The sequence below is a fragment of the Oryx dammah genome, unplaced genomic scaffold, assembly GCF_014754425.2.
Source record: "Oryx dammah isolate SB20612 unplaced genomic scaffold, SCBI_Odam_1.1 HiC_scaffold_26, whole genome shotgun sequence".
Classification (NCBI taxonomy): domain Eukaryota; kingdom Metazoa; phylum Chordata; class Mammalia; order Artiodactyla; family Bovidae; genus Oryx; species Oryx dammah.
The window spans coordinates 22,586,765-22,610,831 of NW_024070210.1; the positions used below are offsets into that span (position 1 = coordinate 22,586,765).

General features: G+C 41.1%; 1 long non-coding RNA gene across 3 annotated transcripts in view; it reads left to right on the forward strand.

Moving 5' to 3' along the window:
• LOC120852792 overlaps nucleotides 1-24,067 on the forward strand; it is an 87,881-nt gene that overhangs the window by 22,060 nt on the left and 41,754 nt on the right. For all 3 annotated transcript variants that reach the window (XR_005718648.1, XR_005718647.1, XR_005718649.1), the window contains exon 2: nucleotides 10,203-10,289. This is a non-coding gene — a long non-coding RNA (uncharacterized LOC120852792). The remainder of the gene's footprint in view (nucleotides 1-10,202; nucleotides 10,290-24,067) is intronic.

Genomic DNA, 24,067 nt, shown 5'->3' on the forward strand with positions numbered 1-24,067 from the left:
AATCAGAAAACCAGGTCAAAGCTCAAGCTACGTCATTCATTGGGAAACTCCCTTACAATACCTCAGTTGCCTCATCTACAAAATGGGAATTGTGCTACATGTTTTGCAAAGCATAAAGTATCATATAAATTTAGGGAGGTTTCGGTCTTAGAAATGCCTCTGTAATTGAAAATGAAGGGCTTCTCCAGGTTCCACTGAAGTAGTGGGTCAAAATAGCATGATAGAGATATGAACGTGGGTGCTCAGATCAGCAGGACACTGGCCTGTTAGCAAGTCTAGTTCCTACTGAAGCAAAATGCTTTAATCTCATTAATTAGGATTTTTATATTCTTTTATTTGGAGTAAGTCTTAGAAGCAAGCTATTCAATCTTATACTCAATGGAAGAATTTTTCTAGATTTTCCTGTCAAGAATATGATGGTAATGCTTAAAAATCAATAATATGCCTTTGCTATTGGTATAGCTACTCTGAACAATGTATGGATGATTTTTTAAAAATTAAAAATAGAGCTACCATATGGGCATATATCCAGAGAAAACCATAAGTTGAAAAGGTACATGCACCCTAATGTTCATAGCACTTTTTACAATAGCCAAGACTTGAAGCAGCCTTAATGTCCATTGACAGATGGATGGATAAAGAAGATGTGGTACATATACATATATACAATGAAATATTACTTAGCCATAAAAATGAATGAAATAATGCCACTTGCAGCAACATTGATGGACTGAGAGATTATCATACTAGGTAAGTCAGAGAAAGACAAATTACTATAAGAGATCACTTACATGTGGAATCTAAAAAATGATACAAATGAGCTTATTTACAAAACAGAAATAGATTCACAGACATAGAAAACAAATTTATGGTTGCCCAAGGGGAAAGAGGGGAGATAAATTAGGAGTTTGGGATTAAAATATATATACCACTGTATATAAAACAGATAACCAACAAGGACCTACTGTATAGCAAGAGAACTATACTCAATACTTGGTAATAATGGAAAAGAAAGTTAATAAAAAGGATATATATATTCTATATATCTGAAACTAATACAATATTGTAAATCAATTATATTTTAATAAAAATTAAAGTGGAATAGTATGCCTTTGCCATGCTATGTCTTGCTAAATTGCTTCAGTCCTGTCTAACTCTTTGCCACCCCATGGACTGTAGCCCACCAGGCTCCTCTGTCCATGAGATTCTCTAGGCAAGACTACTGGAGTGGGTCACCATGCCCTCCTCCAGGGGATCTTCCCAACCCAGGGATCGAACTTGCATCTCTTGTGTCTCCTGCATTGGTAGGCAGGTTCTTTCTTTACCATTAGCACCACCTAGGAAGCCCCAGAATGTCTTTACTGAATGACTTCTAGGCCCAGGACTTCTAGGTTCTAGAGAAGACGTATAAAAGGAATTCTGTGTGTTGGGAAGGGGAGATTTTACACAGACGATCCTGGAGAAAAAGCTGGAAGTGGGATGGTAGAAGCTCTCTATGGAAGAAGTTAACAAACAGCAGCCCTAGGGCCAAATCCAGTCTACCTCTTATTTTTGCAAAGAAAGTTTTGTTGGAACACATGCTCATCGGTTTACGTCTGTATTGCCTGTGGCTGTTTTTGAACTACAATGGCAGAATTGAATAGTGACAAAAACAGTATGGCCTATAAAACTTTTCTGGTCTTTTACAGAAAAGTTTGCTGACCTCTGGCCACAAAGATTACACTGACAATATAGCTTTGCAATGAACAGAGTTATTTGGGTGACATAAAGCACAGAGGAAGTTTTGGGGATGAGAAAACATACCCAAAGAATATTGTATGCCATCCAGACTCAACTTGCCTTTCTGACCTGTAAGGGTTTCCAAAGCAAGGAATCTTCAATCATGAGGGACATGAGTGCTGCTTCAGTCACAGAGGACATTCCCACTGTGGACAGGCATGATTAATTGATTGTGATGGGCAGGCTCATCCTATCAAGACTCTGCATGTGGTAGGATGTGGCTTCTTGGAAGGACTATGGCACTTCTCCTTGGGCAGGGGCAGGTGGACCATTTACCTATCACAGCCAGTTCTCTTTAACCATCTATTCCTTGCCACAGAGAACCAAGTTGCCACATTTGAATAACTTAACCTATATCCTGTCAAGTCTTTAAGGAAAGAAGGGATAAATTGAATTGGGCAGGATAAGGAATTCCAGGGGGTACAGAGGTCAGGCAGTCTCTGGGCAGGAATAAGCACTAAAAACCCTGAAACATCTAAGAGAGTTTTCTTCTCTGTGCTCCATGAAGGAGAGTACACCCTCTTCCTTTCTGCTTTTCTTATTAAAGCACTTGGAGGGGAAAATGAAAATAAGAACAAAAGCAATTACAACCATTTTTTTAATGGCCAAAGATGGAGTTAGGAAAGAAAATAAAAAACAACAGCAAAAAAAACACGCTCTGGTTTTCACAACTCTAATCATCTGGCCCTACTATACAAAATCTTAAATCTTACGCTTCATGTGAATTCTTCATTCTAATGATGTCTGTTTCCTTCTTGCAAACACACCATTCAATTTCACCCTTTGCTCCTGATGGAAATTCTGCTTCATTTGGAGTCCCCTCAAGCCTCTCTCCAATTTAATTTAGTTTAAGTCTGAATTTGGTAATAAGGAGTTCATGATCTGAGCCACAGTCAGCTCCTGGTCTTGTTTTTGTTGACTGTATAGAGCTTCTCCATCTTTGGCTGAAAAGAATATAATCAATCTGATTTTGGTGTTGACCATCTGGTGATGTCCATGTGTAGAGTCTTCTCTTGTGTTGTTGGAAGAGAGTGTTTGCTATAACCAGTGCATTTTCTTGGCAAAACTCTATTAGTCTTTGCCCTGCTTCATTCCGCATTCCAAGGCCAAATTTGCCTGTTACTCCAGGTGTTTCTTGCCTTCCTACTTTTGCATTCCAGTCCCCTATAATGAAAAGGACATCTTTTCTGGGTGTTAGTTCTAAAAGGTCTTGTAGGTCTTCATAGAACCATTCAACTTCAGCTTCTTCAGCGTTACTGGTTGGGGCATAGACTTGGATTACTGTGATATTGAATGGTTTGCCTTGGAGACGAACAGAGATCATTCTGTCATTTTTGAGATTGCATCCAAGTACTGCATTTTGGACTCTTTTGTTGGCCATGATGGCTACTCCATTTCTACTGAGGGATTCCTGCCCGCAGTAGTAGATATAATGGTCATCTGAGTTAAATTCACCCATTCCAGTGCATTTTAGTTCGCTGATTCCTAGAATGTCAATATTCACTCTTGCCATCTCTTGTTTGACCACTTCCATTTGCCTTGATTCATGGACCTGACATTCCAGGTTCCTATGCAATATTGCTCTTTATAGCATCAGACCTTGCTTCTATCACCAGTGACATCCACAGTTGGGTGTTGTTTTTGCTTTGGCTCCATCCCTTCATTCTTTCTGGAGTTATTTCTCCAATGATCTCCAGTAGCGTGTTGGGCACCTACTGACCTGGGGAGTTCCTCTTTTGGTATCCTATCATTTTGCGTTTTCATACTGTTCATGGGGTTCTCAAGGCAAGAATACTGAAGTGGTTTGCCATTCCCTTCTCCAGTGGACTACATTCTGTCAGACCTCTCCACCATGACCTGCCCGTCTTGGGTTGCCCCGTGGGCATGGCTTAGTTTCACTGAGTTAGACAAATTGAAGAAAGTAGGGAAAACCGCTAGACCATTCAGGTATGACCTAAATAAAATCCCTTATGATTATACAGTGGAAGTGAGAAATAGATTTAAGGGCCTAGATCTGATAGATAGAGTGCCTGATGAACTATGGAATGAGGTTCGTGACATTGTACAGGAGACAGGGATCATGACCATCCCCATGGAAAAGAAATGCAAAAAAGCAAAATGGCTGTCTGGGGAGGTCTTACAAATAGCTGTGAAAAGAAGAGAGGCAAAAAACAAAGGAGAAAAGGAAAGATATAAGCATCTGAATGCAGAGTTCCAAAGAATGGCAGGAAGAGATAAGAAAGCCTTCTTCAGCGATCAATGCAAAGAAACAGAGGAAAACAACAGAATGGGAAAGACCAGAGATCTCTTTAAGAAAATTAGAGATACCAAGGGAACATTTTATGCAAAGATGGGCTCAATAAAGGACAGCAATGGTATGGACCTAACAGAAGCAGAAGATATTAAGAAGAGGTGGCAAGAATACACAGAAGAACTGTACAAAAAAGATCTTCATGACCCAGATAATCACAATGGTGTGATCATTCATCTAGAGCCAGACATTCTGGAATGTGAAGTCAAGTGGGCCTTAGAAAGCATCACTACGAACAAAGCTAGTGGAGGTGATGGAATTCCAGTTGAGCTATTTCAAATCCTGAAAGATAATGCTGTGAAAGTGCTGCACTCAATATGCCAGCAAATTTGGAAAACTCAGCAGTGGCCACAGGACTGGAAAAGGTCAATTTTCATTTCCATTCCAAAGAAAGGCAATGCCAAAGAATGCTCAAACTACTGCACAATTGTACTCATCTCACATGCTAGTAAAGTAATGCTCAAAATTCTCCAAGCCAGGCTTCACCAATACGTGAACCGTGAACTTCCTGATGTTCAAGCTGGTTTTAGAAAAGGCAGAGGAACCAGAGATCAAATTGCCAACATCCTCTGGATCATGGAAAAAGCAAGAGAGTTCCAGAAAAATATCTATTTCTGCTTTATTGACTATGCCAATGCCTTTGACTGTGTGGATCACAATAAACTCTGGAAAATTCTGAAAGAGATGGGAATACCAGACCACCTGACCTGCCTCTTGAGAAATCTGTAAGTAGGTCAGGAAGCAACAGTTAGAACTGGACATGGAACAACAGACTGGTTTCAAATAGGAAAAGGAGTATGTCAAGGCTGTATATTGTCACCCTGCTTATTTAACTTCTATGCAGAGTACATCATGAGAAACGCTGGACTGGAAGAAACACAAGCTGGAATCAAGATTGCCGGGAGAAATATCAATAACCTCAGATATGCAGATGACACCACCCTTATGGCAGAAAGTGAAGAGGAACTAAAAAGCCTCTTGATGAAAGTGAAAGTGGAGAGTGAAAAAGTTGGCTTAAAGCTCAACATTCAGAAAACAAAGATCATGGCATCCGGTCCTATCACTTCATGGGAAATAGATGGGGAAACAGTGGAAACAGTGTCAGACTTTATTTTTTGGGCTCCAAAATCACTGCAGATGGTGACTGCAGCCATGAAATTAAAATATGCTTGCTTCTTGGAAGAAAAGTTATGACCAACCTAGATAGCATATTCAAAAGCAGAGACATTACTTTGCCGACTAATGTCTGTCTAGTCAAGGCTATGGTTTTTCCTGTGGTCATGTATGGATGTGAGAGTTGGACTGTGAAGAAGGCTGAGCACTGAAGAATTGATGCTTTTGAACTGTGGTGTTGGAGAAGACTCTTGAGAGTCCCTTGGACTGCAAGGAGATCCAACCTATCCATTCTGAAGGAGATCAGCCCTGGGATTTCTTTGGAAGGAATGATGATAAAGCTGAAACTCCAGTACTTTGGCCACCTCATGCGAAGAGTTGACTCATTGGAAAAGACTCTGATGGTGGGAGGGATTGGGGCAGGAGGAGAAGGGGACGACAGAGGATGAGATGGCTGGATGGCATCACTGACTTGATGGATGTGAGTCTGAGTGAACTCCGGGAGGTGGTGATGGACAGGGAGGCCAGGCACGCTGCGATTCATGAGGTCGCAAAGAGTCGGACACGACTGAGCGACTGAACTGAACTGAACTGAACAAGCCTCTCTCAGCTTCGTAACGCTTCCCTCACCACTCCTAAACCCACTCTCTCCTCCTGCCCCTGGCTAGCCGCCTTGTGTGCTTCTCTAATTGTTTTAGGTCTTCCCAGATGACTTTCATGCATTTCAGTAGCATCCAGATCCATGCTAAACCCAAGTTTACAAATACTTTTTGTCTGACCATCCGGCTAATAGTATGTGTCATTTAGAGAAAGGAGTGATCAAGCTGGAGAATAAATAACCGTCTCATTTCTCTATGAAGAACAAGCTCTTGGGAAGGTAGCAGGTGAATTAAACTGAATAAGAGTGAGATGGATTTGTGACGTTCACGGTTCATAGGGTCAGAGCTTATCTCATTTGTCAAGGATTTCTGGGTTTTAAAGAGTTCTGATGACCCCCACACTGGTCTGCAGTGGACCCCTTGGACTTTGAGCCTCAAAATGAACAGAAGAAACCAGAATTTTTCTGTTTGACCTCAGCAAATAGTTGGAATTTTCTAGATATTGCATTAAAAACAAAACAAAAAGAGGAAGAAGACAGGATTCACTGATGACTCGAAAGCACTTGGAAAGAGCTGAGAACAGACAGATCTGTCCAGTGGATTCTGTCCGTGTTACCTCGGCCCAGCTGCTGGGGTCAGATGCCAGCACAGACATGCTCTTACAAGGACACATCCTGCCAGGCTTACAGGGCCTACAGGAAGTACCAACGCAGAAGACAAGCCTAACACCCTTCCTTATTGCATCCATAAAAACAGCAAATGCAGGAGGCTTAGCTCACAGCAGCCTAGAAGATGTGGGGCCCAGTTGGAGGCCATACTTAGCATCCTTTCACCCAGATGAGGGAAAAAAGTCCCTCCTTTCTCACCCCTTCCCCAAAATTAAAACAATGAAAATCAGTTCTCATTATCCCGATAATTAAGTCCCATTCAGCCAGCTGACAGCGGCCAAAGAATGATTTTTCTGTGCTGCACTGTGGGGCTGCCCTCCATGGCCCCATTCATGGGCCACTGTGTGCATTTAATCACCCTTAGTGGGCTGAGCTAATGAAATGCTAGGGCCTTGCCCTGCCCTGACCCTGCTGCTATTTCTATCTGAGCTCAGCACGTCCTTTGCTTGACAGTTGCAACCGAACAAGCAGATTTTTCTCTCCCATCTATGGAGTGTAAAGAGCCTATTTTGGCAGCCTGTGGGGCTGGGGACCCCGCTGGAAACCCAGTGAATGCCCCTGGAGGTTAACTTGCAAAGCTGTTTTCCAGACTGAGAGGCGGAGTGGAGGAGGGGTAGATTGCTGGAGACCTGGAGGCATTGAGGGCTGTGGCCCCCATGCATGGGAGGAGGAAGGGCAGGGGGCTCTTCTGGGGTAGAAAGGGAAGATGAGTCTGGTAGAAGTAAGGGGCCATGCAGTGGGGCAAGCTGATTTACCCTGATGCAAACCTGAACAAAAGCTCTTTGTCAGTTATCGAAAATCTCCCTCCCTCACTGGGGTCAAAGTGAGAAAATCCATCTTATTTGGTCTCCAGTTTGCAGAGCCTGGTGAAAGTGGGGGATCTCTGCCTAGAGACTGCTCCCTTGAAATTCCTAACTGCTGTTTTAAGGATTCCCCAAGATTCAGAAGTTAGGGAACAGGATACTAAAATGATGGGACTCAGCTATATTAAAATTTAGGGAATTACAGTTAGCTAATGAAAACAAAACCCAAAGAAGTTTTCTTTGAGGAAAGGTGGAGGGAAGAGGTTTCAAATGTACAAAAATTTGTGAGCCTGGTGGCTTTATCTGGAAAGGAGACATCTAATGAAGGACCTGAACCAGGGATGACAAATTCAAATGCCCCCAGCGGCCAGAGCGGTCACCAAAATGAGTAAAAGCAGACAGGTGGGAACTGTGGGAAAACACCTGCCCATCCAGGGAAGGCAGTTGAGATGCAGCCTCTGCTCCTTTCTGCCACACTGATAGGCAGGCTCTGAATGACATGATTTTCTGTGTTTTGTTAAAAAAAAAAGAAACCAGAAATCTCTAATTCTTATATGAAATCCCCCAATTGTTAATGTTGGAAACTAATTCAAGATGTTAAAAAAAAAAAACTAGGCACGGTAGCCAAACAAAATATGTTAGCATATTGCAAGCCCACTCCTCACATTCTCAAGGTCTGGGCCAAAAGCACAAATGGAGGCCCATGTATCACATGTCTAAATACTGAAAAGGTAAAAATCAAGCTCACTAACTGTTAAAATATGTTCTGTCTGCATATAATGAAAAAACATGCCTTCCTATAATGACCTGGAAATTGAAAAGTGAAAGTGTTAGTCACTCACTCGTGTCCAACTCTTTGCAACCCCATGAACTGTAGCCTGCCAGGCTCCTCTGTCCCTGGGATTTTCCAGGTGAGCATACTGGAGTGGGGTGCAAAGCCAGGTATACATTCAGAGTTCGAAGTCACCTTGGAGTTCCTTACAGAAATGGGGCAGCAGCAAGGAATGCTGGTTCCTGGTCCCCAGCTTTCTCTTCCCACTCCTGGCTCCGTCCCATGATGCCCAGGGCCTCATACATTCACACCAACACTCCAGCCCACAAGTCCAAGCTTTGGCTCTACCCCTACATTTCAAACAGTCACCCTTTGCTGTCCCTCTGGCTTAGTGTTACCCACATCAAGGGTGCAGTCTGCCCTTGGGGAGGACAGACCCAAATGGGCTTAGAGACCCAGCACATGGTCTAGAAGGAGGCGCATAGGCTCACACTGGTCACATCTCTTTGGTCCATGGTATTAGACAAAGGCCAGAGTTAGGCCCTTTAAAGCATGGGTTTCAAGGCAGGGGTTCTTCTTACCAAGATCTTGATGAAAGTGAAAGAGGAGAGTGAGAAAGTTAAAGCTCAACATTCAGAAAACTAAGATCATGGCATCCAGTCCTGACACTTCATGGCAAATAGATGGGGAAACAGTGGAAACAGTGGCTGACTTTATTTGGGGGGCTCCAAAATCACTGCAGATGGTGATTGCAGCCATGAAATTAAAAGACGCTTACTTCTTGGAAGGAAAGTTATAACCAACCTAGACAGCATATTAAAAAGCAGAGACATTACTTTGCCACAAAGGTCTGTCTAGTCAAGGCTATGGTTTTTCCAGTAGTCATGTATGGATGTAAGAGTTGGACTGTAAAATAGGCTGAGTGACGAAGAATTGATGCTTTTGAACTGTGGTATGGAGAAGACTCTTGAGAGTCCCTTGGACTGCAAGGAGATCCAACCAGTCCATCCTAAAGGAGATCAGTCCTGGGTGTTCTTTGGAAGGACTAACGTTGAAGCTGAACTCCAATACTTTGGCCACCTAATGCGAAGAGCTGACTCATTTGAAAAGACCCTGATGCTGGGAAAGATTGAGGGCAGGAGAAGGGGACGACAGAGGATGAGATGGTTGGATGGCATCACCAACTCTATGAACATGAGTTTGGGTAAACTCTGGGAGTTGGTGATGGACAGGGAGGCCTAGCGTGCTGTGGTTCATGGGGCCGTAAAGAGTTGGACATGACTGAGCGACTGAACTGAACTGAAATATCCATGGAGGACTTGGGAATTGAGGGAACTGGTTGTGCTAGAATACCTAACACCCATTTCCCATGCCTGACAACACCCTGTTTTCTTTTGGGGGGATAATCTCTTCCCCAGCTAGAGCTGGTTATTAGGAGATTTGTGATCTAAGTTAGACCAATCAGATGCTTCTTCATGGGAATATGAGTTTTGGGCAGAGGAACAAAGAGAATGAAAATGTTAGGAATGTCACTCCATCTGAGCAGCATGTCCTGAACAGACTTTTATGACCCTTTTTGTGATTCTTACTTTCTAGAATTCTTACCTCCTAGATTCCAAAACTTGATTGTTTCTCATTCATTTCTGTGACTGGGTCTTTAGTGTCCCCTCATGCCTGTAGGCATCCTACCTCCTTCTTTTAAACTCCCTTGGGCTTATGTTAGCCAGAGGTGTTTCAGTTACATGCAACCAAAGAACCTTAAGGGACACAAGTTATTGTATCCATTTATCACTGTACCTAATACACCATGGGTGGAGAAAGAAATGGCAACCCACTCCAGTATTCTTGCCTGGAGAATCTCATGGACAGAGGAGCCTGGGAGGCTACAGTCCATGGGGTCACAAAAGTTGGACATGACTTAGTGAGTAAACCACCACCAATGCACCATGGGAACTGACCTTCAGTCCAGTTTACACAGTGCTTATCGAAACCTTCCATATATCTTGACCTCAAGGTATCTCACTGAAGGATATGATGTAGAAACTTAACACAAAACAGTGGCGCTAACCCAGGTTTCTTTTATCCAATTACACAGATTCAGTTTCCTTCTTGGTTTTCCTGAATTGTGGAATGTTCATTTCATTTTTCTCTTCACAGCATGAGCTGTTCAGAAAACAGCCAGCAGACTCTCAGCACTTCAAAGGACACTCCCAGAATGAGTATACAGTTGGAATCAGTATGACAGTGAGTCAGCCTGGTGAGCCGAAGGCCTGCTGTAAGATCGATGTGTCAATATCACATGCTTAGAAACTAGCTTCCAGTGCGCCTGACTGCCCTTGATCAAAGCTAGTGGAAAAGGCTGAGGGTTTGCCAGGTGGAACGAAAAATAATGAAGAAGGGGGATAAGTGAGGGGTGAGTGAAGATAAAGAGGAAAGAAATGAAAAGAACTAGGAACTGATAGCAGAAAGTACTTGGGTCACAGTGAGAGATGGACATGAGTATATGACATTAAGGGCCACAGATCCCTAGACCAGCTTTTGAAATCAGTAGCATTATTTATTGCTTAACTTTTAATCTCATTGCTCTTTCATCATTTACCATCACCTGGGCTCTTATCTTGATACTGTTCTAGATGTCCACCAACCACAGGGGTAATTTAGAGGTTAAGAATACAGGGATGCTAGGGCCAAACTATAACTAGAGTGTGTTTGAACTTCAGCTCTGCCACTTACTAGCCCAGTGACCTGAGTCAGGCAAGTTATTTAACCTCTCTGTCCCTCAATGTCCTGTCCTATAACATAGGGTGATAATGATAATGCATATAAGCACTTAGGATATTCTGGTACATTAGTGCTCAACAAATATTAGTTATAATTATTCACTGTATCTATATTTCATTCCAGGTGCTGTTCTGGTCCTTGGGATATATCAATGAACAAAATAGACAAAGATCCCTGCCTTCATGAAGATTACATGCTAGGGCAGGTGGGAGTAAGGACAGAGACCATTAACAATGTTGGTGCTATTTTTAATATCTGACCCAATTATTATTATCTGACCCAATACCCACCTATTCCACCAAACTTTCTGAAATTCCTTTAACTCTTTATCCTCTTCTTTAAGCATTCTGCTCTTCCTGGTGTCTTAAGTGAAACCAGTATGGCCCTGAGGATGTGGTTTTTCCCATTGCCCTCAAAAGTGGGTTATGCTTTTTCTCTCACTGTCCACATACTCCAAAGCCTGAAGATAGAGAAGCTGGTTTCCTTTCTCCTCCTCATCTTATACAGCTCTTCCTTAGGCTGTATCCCTCTTTCCCCATTTTGTTGCTGCCATCAACAACCTCCTCTTTACCCATTCATTGCACACTAAAGCACCCAACTCACCCTCCTCCCTTTCACCCCTATTTCTGTCATCATGCTTCATGACTTTACATCCCGAGTTCCTTGGCCTCCTCACTTCCAGTGGTCCGTTCCTCCACATTCCTCAGTTATGTTAAGATGGCTATAGCCTAGGTATTGGAGAAGGAAATAGCAACCCACTCCAGTATTCTTGCCTAGAGGATCCTGTGGACAGAGGAGCCTGGTGGGCTGCTGTCCGTAGGGTCGCACAGAGTGGGACACGACTGAAGCGACTTAGCAGCAGCAGCAGCAGCAGCCTAGGTATTCTCATCACAACTTTTCAAGTCTAGATTTCATTAGTCATGTGATCCAACCACCTCCTTCATCTTTCCAGTTAACTTTCTCTAATATTGCTCCTCCAATCAATTAAGCACACCTGCTTATTTATTATTTTGTGTTGTTTTGCTCTGTTTTGTTCTTGTCACCTTCTCTCATGTCCTTGTTTTTCTCTTTACTCATCATCAGTGTTATGGCCCATGATTATAAACACTGCCTACAAATACTACAAATATCCTCTACTTCTTTGCCCCTCTTTCCTCAAGTCAAACTTGCCTACCACAATCCCAAGCTGATTAAATCCAACTACTGGAGAAAATAATATACTGAATTGATTGATCAAAATTTAAATAGATGACTACTGCAGTTCTCAAATGAGCACTCAATATTACTCACAAATCCTTCATTGTTTTCCTAGTAATTTCATTCCTTTTTTTTTCTTCCAGGATCACACTTTACATCTCTTCTCCCTCTCAGACCTCTAGTGATCACCTACTTTTAGCCGATGATCTCAACTCCTGTCTCAATGAGAAATAGAGATAATCAGAAATTCTCCTATCTCCCCATAATGATATCTCCAAGTATATGGTGTAGTACATCTTCCCTCTCATTACAACAGAAGTGCCCTTCTTCTTATTTAAAGCCAAACCTCTCTACTTATGTTTGAAAGCCCATCTTCTCTAGATATCTCAAGGACTTTGTTTCTGAGGTCGTTCTCCCTCTTTTCTGCATAATCAGCTTCTTCCACTCTACTCAGTCATTCTATCCACATCAGCAACCAAGTGCCCATGTATCTCTCATCTTTAAAAGTCTTCCCTTCTGATTCAACATTCTACTCTGGCTGCTATCCTATTTCTCTGTCTCCCTTTTAATTAGTATTACCTAGTATGTATGAAATAATACTGACTTTTCAGACTCTACTTTTGGAGAAGTTTTAAGTTCATGGCAAAATTGATCAGAAGGTTCTGAGATATTCCTCTGTCTTCCACACACGCATAGCCTCCTGCATCATCAACATCCCCTACCAGAGCAGTAGCTTTGTTAAACTGATGAACCCACATTGACACATCATTGTCACTCAAAGCCCATTGTTTGCTTTGGTGTTGTACAAATATGTAATGGTTTGAGTTTAGACAAATGTGTAAAGACATGTATCCATCATAGTATCATATAGAATAGTTTCACTGCCCTTAAGATCCTCTGTGCACTGACTATTCGTCTCTCTCTCCTTGCTGGCCTCTGGCAATTTCCATATTGATGTTGTATTCAGCAAACTTGCTGAATTCTTATTATTTAAAATAATTTTCCTATAAACTATTATATGGATTTTCCAAGTAAACAATCTTATCTTTAAAGGAAGATAGATTTGACTCTTCCAATTTTTATGTCTCATTTTCTCTTTCTATTGTACTGGTAGATCTTCCAGAATGATATTGATTAATGAGGGTGGTAGTAGGGGTATCATTATTTTTCTTTCTGATTTTAATGAGAACATAGTTTAGGTTTTACCACTAAGTGTGATTCTAAAAGGTATTTGTTATATGTTCTTTATCAAGTAAAGGACGCTTCCTCTTATTCTTAGTTTACTGAGTTTTTATAACAAAGGAATTTTGGATTCTATCCAATGACTTTCCTGCATCTATAAAAGATCATAAACCTTTTCTATTAATATTTTAATTTATTACAGTGGTGGTATTATATTAGCAGCCTCTGAAGTTGGGTAGCCCTTCTATTTTTAAGATAAATTTCAATAGAAGATTTTAAAAATACACATATATACACCATCATCTCTGATATTTTATTTAGGAAATTTTCACCTAATTTGTAAGACTAATCTATAATTGTACACTCTTAGACTTCATATCAAGTTTATACTAGCCTCATAAATTCGGTAATTTCCCCTATTTTTCTACACTCTAAGATTGTTTGTATTACATAGAGGTTTAGCTGTTTCTTGATAGATTGGTAAAACATTCCAGCAAAACTACCTAGGCCCAATGTCATTTGAGTGGCAAATTTTGAATAGTAATCAGTTCTTTCATGGAATACTGACTGATTTGGATTTCCCAATTAAATATCATTAATTCAATTTTGAAAATTTATTTTTCTAAAAAGTATCAATTTCATCCATTGGCATTAAGTTGCTAATAGAGCTGTTCATAACATTGCTCACCTTCCTTTATGACAATATTTTTCATCCCAACTACATATGTAGTTATGAGCCACAGTCTCTTTTTAATTCTTAATATTACTTATTATGTTTTTTCTTAGTTTCTTGAGCTGTTGTATCAAGTTATATCTGTGTTACTAGTAATTTCAAATAATCAACTTGTTGATTCCATTTTTTTGTTTGTTTGCATCTCTGTTTCTTTTCCACTAATTTCTGAATTGTATTATTTTGTTCTCTGCTTTTTTTTGGATTTGATCTGTTGGTTTCCTTGCTTCTAGATTTAAACATTTAGCTCCTTCATATTCACTCCATTTTTTATTAATGAACTTTAAGATTTTAAATTTCTCTCTTAAGTATTGCTCTAGCTATGTCTTTAAGCTTTGATATATAACTACATTGTTTCTATTTTAACAAATGAGTTACTCAGGAGATTGGTTTCCAAACATATTCTAAACTATTTATTGATTTTTTAAAAATTTGTTATCAATTCTTAAAAATTTGTTGAGACTTTTTGTGGCCTGTGATGTCAATTTATGTAAATGTTGAATGTTTTCTTAAAAAAAGAATATGTATCCTTTATTGTTGAATTTTGAGTAAAGTGTCAGTTTGTAGTTATACCTTTTAAGTTTTTAATAAGCATCTTCATAAAAATGAATTTAAATTTCCTACAATAATTGTACATTTGTAATTCTCTCAGTTTTTATTTTACATATTTTGAGGTTTTGAGATTATGCTTTTAGAGGCATATAGCTTCATGAAAGTTATGTCTTCTTGATGTAGCATTCCTTTTATCATTATGATTTTCTCTTTATCTCTTTTAATATAATATGTATTGACCTATATTCTATTTGTCTGCTATTGATACTCTGATCCTCCCCATTTCTTCTGGTTAGTAATTCCTAGTATATCATTTGCCATCTCTTTATTTCTAAGTTTCTGTGTGGTTTGGCCTAGGTGTGTCTTTTGAAAATAGGTCATAGCTGGATACTTTAAAAATTCTTATCTGATAATTTCTAATTTTTAGTGAAAGTGAAGTGAAGGTACTTAGTTGTGTCTGACTCTTTGCGACCCCATGGACTGTAGCCTACCAGGCTCCTCCATCCATGGGATTTTCCAGGCAAGAATACTGGAGTGGGTTGCCGTTTCCTTCTCCAGGGGATCTTTCCGACCCAGGGATCGAACCTGGGTCTCCCGCATTGTAGGCAGATGCTTTACCGTCTGAGCTACCAGGAAAGCCCAGGTACATTTAATCCACTTATACTTATTGTGGTTAGTATTATATTTAACTTATTTCTTCCATTTTATTTATTCTAATTATCTTCCTTTGTTTCTTATTTTTTGCCTTTTCTTAAATTTATAAATTGTTCTGTATCCCATCTTTTCCTCTTTCGTTTTGGAAGCTATAGACTGAAGTTCTATGACCCTAAAGTTCCATCTGAGCCACCAGGGAAGCACCTTTACCATCTACATTTAACTGCAAATGTTTCAAAGTATAAAGATTTTCAGTATTTTATCCTTCTCTTGAAAAGGCAAGAGTCTTAGCACATTTTAACTAATGAACACTCCCTCTCCCATCATATTATCTTGATTAATATTTTGTTTAACCATTAAAAAAATTATTTCTATGCTCACTAAGGATTCTTGATTTATATATGCTACTAAAGATTCAGTTTTGTGTTGTAATACATCCTTTAATGGAACTTTTAATGATTCAAAGCTGATAAACTCAATTGTTTTTAATGTTTAAAAATTCCTTTAATTTTAAACTCACTTTAAAATGATAGTTTAACTAGGTATAAAACTCTAGATTAACAATTTTCCCCTTCAGATCTTTGAAGATATCACCCCCTTGTCTTCTGGAATCTATTGTTATTGAGGAGTCTACCATCAATGCAATTTTCATTCTTTTATAAGTAACTTCTTTTTCTTCAAGTACCCTTTAATATTGCCTTTTTATCCTTGAAATTCTACAGTTTTACTGCAAAATATAGAGATATGGATTTATTTTTATTTATCCTGCTCAATATTCAAAATGCATTTTTCCAATTAATATGTTTTCAAATGTTGTTTCTTTACCATCCCAAGTTTCTTCCAGAACTTTTATTAATATTAGACATAAATTGGAACTTCTCAATCTATCTTTTATGGCCTTAACTCTGACTCTGGACTACTTTTTTTGGGTCATTTCTTCAAGACAACCTTCCCATTCACTAATTCCCTCTTCTTCTGACTTGCTTGGAATATATTCTATCTAATGATTTTACCTTTCTGGTTTTTTTTTTTTTTTTTACCAGTTCTTCTTTCATTTATGCCTGCTCTGTTTCATAATTATCTTTTAAAAATGGATGTTATTCTTTGAGTATTTAAACCACACTAAGTTTTTGTCAGATTGTCATATTAATTTCTTTTGGACAAAACTGATCTAACAAGTGTTAATTTTGTTGACTGTTTTTCCTAGTGTTGGGTATCTTTTTGAAAGCCCATTTGAGTGGGTGTCCTTTTAATTTCTTTCTCTTCATCTTTTCTATCCTAGAGGTTTTATAGAGGTCTCTGGTTCAGAACTAAATGATAGCTTGAGATCCTGCCCAACCATGGTATTAGTGATCTCTCCCTGAGTAGTAGAAGCATGCGGTTTTTGGTTGCTGAGCTGTGACTACTTCCTCGTTCATCTAAAGGCTTACAGTTTCATGGAAGCAGTCCTAGGTAGTATCATCAGCTTTTTTTTTTTTTCCCCCAACCTTCTTTCTCTAATGAGAAAGTTCTACTTCAGTGCTTAATTTTAAGCCATGAACCTAACTCCAGTCATCAACTCTGCTTGGGAGCTTCTTTTTATCCTTCTGGATTTGAAATTCAGCCAACTGCAGCTTCAGCATTGTCTACCATTTCAACATTAATTCACTGAGAAAAAGAAAATTAGCTTCATTTGTGGAAGCAGAATTATTTAGAGTTGGACAGACCAGGGTGTCAACCACAGACCCACCACTTACTAGCTGGAAGTCTGGGGGAAAGTTATCTAACTTGTTTGATTATGTTTTCTTATTCATCAATTAGAAATGATACTACCTACCTCACAACTTTAATGGGATGAAGTTTCAAACAGTGTCTGGCACCCAGTAGATGCTCACAACATGCATTAGAATGATTATCAACCAATCATTTTAAAACATAAATATGTAGTTGCAAACAAATCCATATTTGTAACCAGAAGTCCCCCTCCCTTAAATATGGGATCTGGACTTAGAGACTTCCTCCTCAGTACTCTCTTCATGCCTCCCTCCTGGTACTTGCTGATCAAGATGCTTAATAATATGAATTTTAACAGGCTGATCATAGATTTTTACAACAGATCAGGTAAAATTTCATTAATTTAATTTGGACTTTATGATTTATATCCAACTGTCAAAGTATTCTTGAGATAGTTTATAACAACAGATACATGTACAATAAGTTAGATGAATAAGAAAAAGAGAAGTTTGAACCACAGAGGAGAAAGGGAGAATACTTATGCCAAAAACCTGAGCTAATTGTTTCTGTAATTGAGAATTAAATTTGTTTAAGGCTTCTTGGCAGCTGAAGGCAAAAGAGTGGAAAGTGATGGGGGACATAGTTCTCAATGGCTAAAGTTTTTCTCTTTAGTTTGGCAAGGTTACAATGGGCTAAAAACCATTTAGAGGTTGACCTTCATTCCGGGTACATGGTGTGGAAGAAGGAATTCTCTACATAGAGATGAAATCTATCCCTCTGGCTTTAGAAATAGGCTGAACAACTCTGGATTTGGGTGACTTAGTGCAAATATGATTCTCAGAGACAGGAAGCTGGGATTGAGGACTTTTAAACAGTAATGTTTTGAAAACCTCAGGTAATAAAAGATACATATTTATTGTCAAAATTTGGAAAATACAAGAATATAAAGAAGAGAACAAAAAATGTCTCTTCATAATCCCATTGCCTACAATCATTATCAAAACTTTAATCAATTTCCTTCTAGACCTTTTTCTATGTGTACATATATTACACATATGTAGTTGTCTTCCAGTCAGATGACTATAAATTAGGTGGTCTTTGGTCCAAGTGGTTACTATATTTAATAATAAGAACATCTATTGCTTGCCTACTGAACGCTCAATGTGCTCCAGATACTTACTGGTATTTACAGTCCTAATACCAACAGGTACAAGGCAGTTTTTCATGTTTGCAAAGAGGTTATATAACTGGTTTTAAATAACACCCAGTGAGAGGAGGAGAAAGAACACATGCTTGGGTGTGTCTGACTCTGCAGGGTAGTGTTTCTCTCTTACTAGGTGCTGCTTCTCTGAGACACAGACATCTCCCTGGTGCCTGGTACTTGCCTGTGACTCCTGGGAGCAGGGGTGCCTGGGTCTGACATCAACTCAGCTGGCTCGTGGGTGCCAAATGGCCAGAACAGAAAGCAGAAGGAGCTCGTTCTTTCCCTTATCTCTCTCTTTTCTTTTCTCCCCTTCCCCTACATGTTGGAGGTCACTAACTCCAGCATGTGAGGTTTTCAGGTTAGCTCAGGCAGCTGTTCTGATGGATTTTGTTCTGATAAAATATTGTAATTCAAACATCTTTTATGGGGATCAAGGTGAGAGAAACTCAGAAATCATGGTTCTGTTTTCAGTCTCCATGATACCAGAGAGCAGGGAACATTCTTGCTTGTCATTGTTATTACAGTGCTTTACAATTGAAGCTTTGTGCAGTTGTAAGTTCCTTCTCTCTTGAGCCCCCTTATCTGCCCAGAAACTTCTCTCTTGGGTGAGTCACAGACTGAAGCATCCTACAGCAGCCCTTAAGGAGCTATTAATAACCTGCTCCTTCTACTTGATGCAGGCTACATGGTCGCCAAGACAGGCTGGCTGCCACACCCAGAAGGGGCAGTTAACTGTATGTGGCCTTTGGCCAACGTGAGTAGTGTCCTATGTGCTGGGGGTGCGTCTGCCTGAAAACTGGCCAATCTTCTCCCCTCTTCCTCACCACTTTTGGGGACTGATGAGCTAAGTGTTGAAGAACTAAGAGGCCTAAATGTCAGAGCTCCTGGTTGTCCACATGGTGAGCCGAGATCCTCCGAGTGGAGAGCTCTGAGCCACCTGGATGAATCTGGCTGGGTTGACAGTGGATGTGACTCAGCAACTGAGATGTCTTCTCTCCACCATAGTTGCATAACTCTAAGCAGAGGGCTTTGTCTTTCCCAACAATTACTCATTTGACCCTGGCACAACAGAGTCTGCTTCCTGAAGGAGATGTTTGTGGGAAGAAAAGTTTTAAAAGGCTGTTACACACCTGAGCTTCCGCACTCTGAGTGGTGGTAATTCATCTCAATTGCTGGAAGTATAAAACATGGCAAACCACGAAGAGGCTGGTTTTCCCAATGTGCCAAATGACTTGCCCCTGAGTCTTGGGACCCATTTAATAATAATAGCAACCAGAACACAAACAGTAGTAATAACAACAAATAACTCTTGCATAGCACTGAACATGTTACAGGAAGTAATCTAAGCACTTTATCTATATTAACTCATATTTTCCCTATTTTACAGACAAGAGATGAAACACAATGAATTTAAATAACTTACCTAACATCACAGAGTTAGTAAGAGACTGAGCCAGAATCCCAGGAATTCTAGCTTCTTAACCCAGACCACAAGTTTGGCTTGAATGTTCATGTGAGAGGAATAGTGGAAGATAGAAGAAAACCATAAGTTTTGCAACATATGGCTTCTCACATCCAAGGACAGCTCAGGTGGTCCTCCCACACTTAGCATATCAAGGTTCTGTCGTGTTAATTTCATATTCTAGATCTCAGAGAAGTTGTGGCTGGCTGTTTGGAAAGACAGAAACAATCCCCCCAAACCTTGAGCTGGCCGGAAGTGTCTGGCATTTTGGACGGATGTGAAGAGCCTCTCACTGTCACACCACAGGGCTTATGGGCCATACTGGGGAGAGGCCTTGGCAACACTGCCCAGAAGTGGACCAGGCCAGCTGAGAAGAGGCCCCATCCAGGGAAAACTCAGATGACTGGAGTGTGCACATGTAGATGGTAACTGGCCAAGGGGTGGGGGCAGTGAGAGTTTCCAGACAGCTGTTGGGAAAATGCTGAGGTGGCCAACATGGCTTCTCACTCCCAGGGCACGGACCCCGAGGAGCCTGTTGTCTTTCATGTTGTAGCTGTCTAGGGCCTTGGATTAGCTTTCTATGACTGCTCTCACAAATTACCATGAATGTAATAGCTTAGAGCAACACAGATTCATGGTTCAAGAGGTCAAAAGTCTGACGTAGGTCTCACTGGACTAAAATCAAGGTGTTGGAAGGGCTGTGTTCCTTTCTAGAGCTTCTAGGGGAAAATTAATTTCCTTCCTTTTCCTGCTTCAGGAGGCTGTCCACATTTCTTGACTCGTGGCCCCCTTCCACCTTCAAAGCCAGCAATGGCCCATCAAAGCCTTCCTTATATCACATCATTCTGACTCTTCTGCTTCCCTCTGCCACATTTACAGATCCTGTGATTACATTGGCCCCACCTGTATAATCCAGGATGCTATTTCTAAAGTCAACTGATTAGCAACCTTAATTTCATCTGTTTCCTCAATTCTCCCTTGCCATATAACACAGTCATGGGTTCCAGGGATTAGGACATAGACATCTTTGTGAGGTCATTATTCTGCCTACCATAGGCCGCCCCCCTCACCAACCCCCCCACCAATGGAAAAGCTGAGAACCCTGGTCATGGGCATTCAAGCCCAACTGAGAGCCTGCTAAGCAGCTGGCAGTCTCTGCTGCTTCCTGGAGAAGAATCACCTAGGGTCTGCTGCAGAGAAAATGTTGGGAAATCACATAAACAATGCTTAAAGAGCTTCAGACACACCCATCTTCCTGAGAAGACTCAACTCAAAGTCTAGAGCATCAATGCCTGTGCGCCCCACCAGAGCCTAGAAAAAGAATCATCCCACAGGGTCAAATTAATGACAGCAGCCAGGAATTCTCCTGAACAATGACCACAAGACACAAGTTTCTAGGAGAATGTGAGCATTCTCCACAGGTAACTCAGCTCCAAAATCTTGAAAGTGTATCCAGAACATTTCTTAATCATGTGTTTTGGATACATTAGGGACACTTTATTCAACAGCAGCTTGAGCCTGTGGGTGTTTCACATGTCTCCCTTCTAGGGTTGTTAATGTAGTACTTGTAACATGCTTCTATTTCTTGGTCTTGACACAGCTCCTTCAGGAATATGCAGGAGAGAGGCCTCTGATTCCAGCATTGCTTGGCTACCCATTCAGGGTTAACTCCGGCCATACACTTTTAGTCTGACCAGATTGAAAAGTTTGGATTTTAAAATTTTAAGCATCTTATTATTATTTATATTTTCAGTGCTTCTAAACCACTCCAAAATCATGGCAGTAGCTTTCTCTGTCAGTTTCTTACGAGCAGGGCAGATTCCCTCTGTGATTTTGGTCAGGTTACTTGACCTCTCCACGTCTCAGTTTCCTCATCTGTACCTTGAGGATAATAAAAGCACCTGCCTCAAAGGGCTGGAGTCAGGAGCAGCTGAGAGACCACACAAAGCCCTTAGAATAGAGCACAATACTTGGTAAAAGCTCTGGTACATCTTGGCTGTTACAATTATCAAAAGACCTAACAAGATATGAAGCTTTTCTCTTCTGGCCAGAGAACCAGTCATTTTGATATCTCAAGAACACTGATATTCACCCAATCTTGACTGCAGCAGATATATTCCTAAGCAAAGTTTCCTTTGTATTGCTCTACAGGAATACTGTTCCCATATGGCTGTTTCTTATAGTCAAAGGGAGACATCAAGCCCTATTTCAAGTGGGTGAATGACAGGCAGATGGAGAGCAGAGCAGCTATACCAAGGTCTCTTCTCAGTTTGGAATAGGGGCACAAATACAGCAGAGGGCATTCTCTTGGAGCTCTCTGGCGTCCAGTTTATCTTAATTCAAACTCAAAAGGGAAACCTCCCAGAGCAATGTCATATAGCCCTCAGGGTCAGCCCAATCCTACTAATTCAAAAGGCCACCTGGACAATCTTTCTCATGAACAGATTTTGGCCAAACCAGTTTTAATGCAGCTTCAAACCTCCATGCCCCAGCTCCACTTCCATCTCTGTACTTTGTGGCACAGTGTTGAACAACACAGAATAGTCACTGGGTTCCATAAAGAAGCATGAGTCCTCAGGCTTCCCGCCCCACCCCAGGACTGCTTGCTGACCTCTGACCTCATGCCTGGTCATCTGCTCTTTCCACTCTCACGGTAGTTCCCCAGCCTGCCTCCAAAAGGCCAGATTCTACAACCAAGCCCAGAAGAGCTTCAGGGCTGGAGACCTTCAACCCCAAATGGCACACAGGCCACATAAATTCCTCAGATATGCACCCCAAAGCAAAAGAGCCTCTGGGGATTCAATTTCTCTTACCAAGTTTGAGCTGAGGGAAAAACATTTTAAAGGCATGTGAGGAAAGCTGTCAGAGAACTGTTTTGCTCAACATCAAATGCATTCCAGGCCTTATCTAATCAGGGAGTCTTCTTCACAGCTGATGCAGAGGCCGTTCCTGCAAATTGTTCCCGAGCCAGGGAAAGGGGCCTTGATTTTAAATACAAAATAATGGTCCTTTTGGCACAGGCAAAGTAGGTTGGCAGCTGGAGGTTTGGGGTGACCCCTGACCCTCTCCCACAGTTCCTCCTGAGTCCCGCTGCACAAAACTAAGCCATCCTCAAATCCCAGGCTCTAATTGGCTCTGGTTTGTTTTGCTTTTCTATTCTATCCAGAGCTTCAAAAGGCGCTTCCATAATTGTTTGAGGCATGAAAAAGGCAGGTTTCAGCTTTCCTAACTGGAATTGGAGGTAATTACTGTCTTGCCCACACGAGCCGGTACATGCTTCAAATCAGATGGCCCTGGGTTGTTTTATAAAGTGTAGCTGGGCCTCTGAGCCAAGAGAGGGAGGATTATGGAGCCTTCCAAATGCTTTGTTCCAGAGAGAGAAGAATTCGAACACCTCAGAGATGGTGAGGGGAATTTCCATATTCTTCTGCGGTCACTGCAAGCCCTACCCAACAGGCTTGGCTTGAAAAGATTGTGTCCTCAATCTCATTCTAACAAATCCATGGGAACTTTTGGTCCTCTCTCTAAAGAGACAGAAGCCTGACACCTCACAGGACTCCCATTTTGTGATCAGAAATGACAGGCTTGGCCTGGGGTGTCCTCCTGAGACACCTCAGGACGGGGCCAAACTAAGCCAGGCATAGTGAGAGCCCATCTCGGAGCACCAGATTGGGGTTCACTTTTATACTCTCAGCAAACCCAAATAGAGTCTCAGATTCACCTCCCCAAGTGTGGACTGGGAAGCAAGACCCTGTTTCAAATCTCAGCCTATGAGCTGCATGTCCATAGGCAGCTGAGTCACACGGCAAATCCTTCTTGGCCTCCCCTATAAAGTGAGAAGAGTGACTGGCCCAACCTCGTAGGGTTGCTGTGACAGCTAAATGAGGTCAACTGTGGAAAGTGCTTGAGTGTAGCACTCACTACACATAGTGAGTGCTCAATTAATGTCCAGTGTTATTAGCTAACATAATTGTCAGGGGCCTGTTTATGATGCTAGAGGATCCACTCTGCAGATGGTGGAGATTTTCAAGACTCTCGGGAGTCTTACAATGGAGGAAGAAAAGAAGCTGCTGCAGGAGGAACAGAAGGAAGCTGAAGGGGGAACAGAGTAATCACCCCTACCCACAAGTGTCTTCCTTTCCAAGGGCATCACCATAAATATACTAGGTTTCCTGAAACTAGACTTCACAGACTTGAGATTTAGTTTTGCCTTTTTTCACTGATATACCTCAGTGAGGCTTAGGTGGTTAAACAGCATTCACACACCAGTGTGAACTGGTTTACTTGCTTTCTCCCTAACACCTACACAGGCAGCATCTCCAAGGGGCCAAGGAACTTGGAACTGAGGAAGAAAGAGAAAATAACAGAGCTATGAAGCACTTCCCAGGACAAAGCTAGTTGTTCCAATTCTGGAAGTTCTGGTTTAATCCACTTACTGGCTCAGAGACAGCCTGCGTGGCTCATGGGAAAAAAAGGATGTGGGAGTCAGTGTCCTGGGGGCCGTGAATTGCTTTTCTGATTTTTGTATCTGCATGTCCACTACTCCT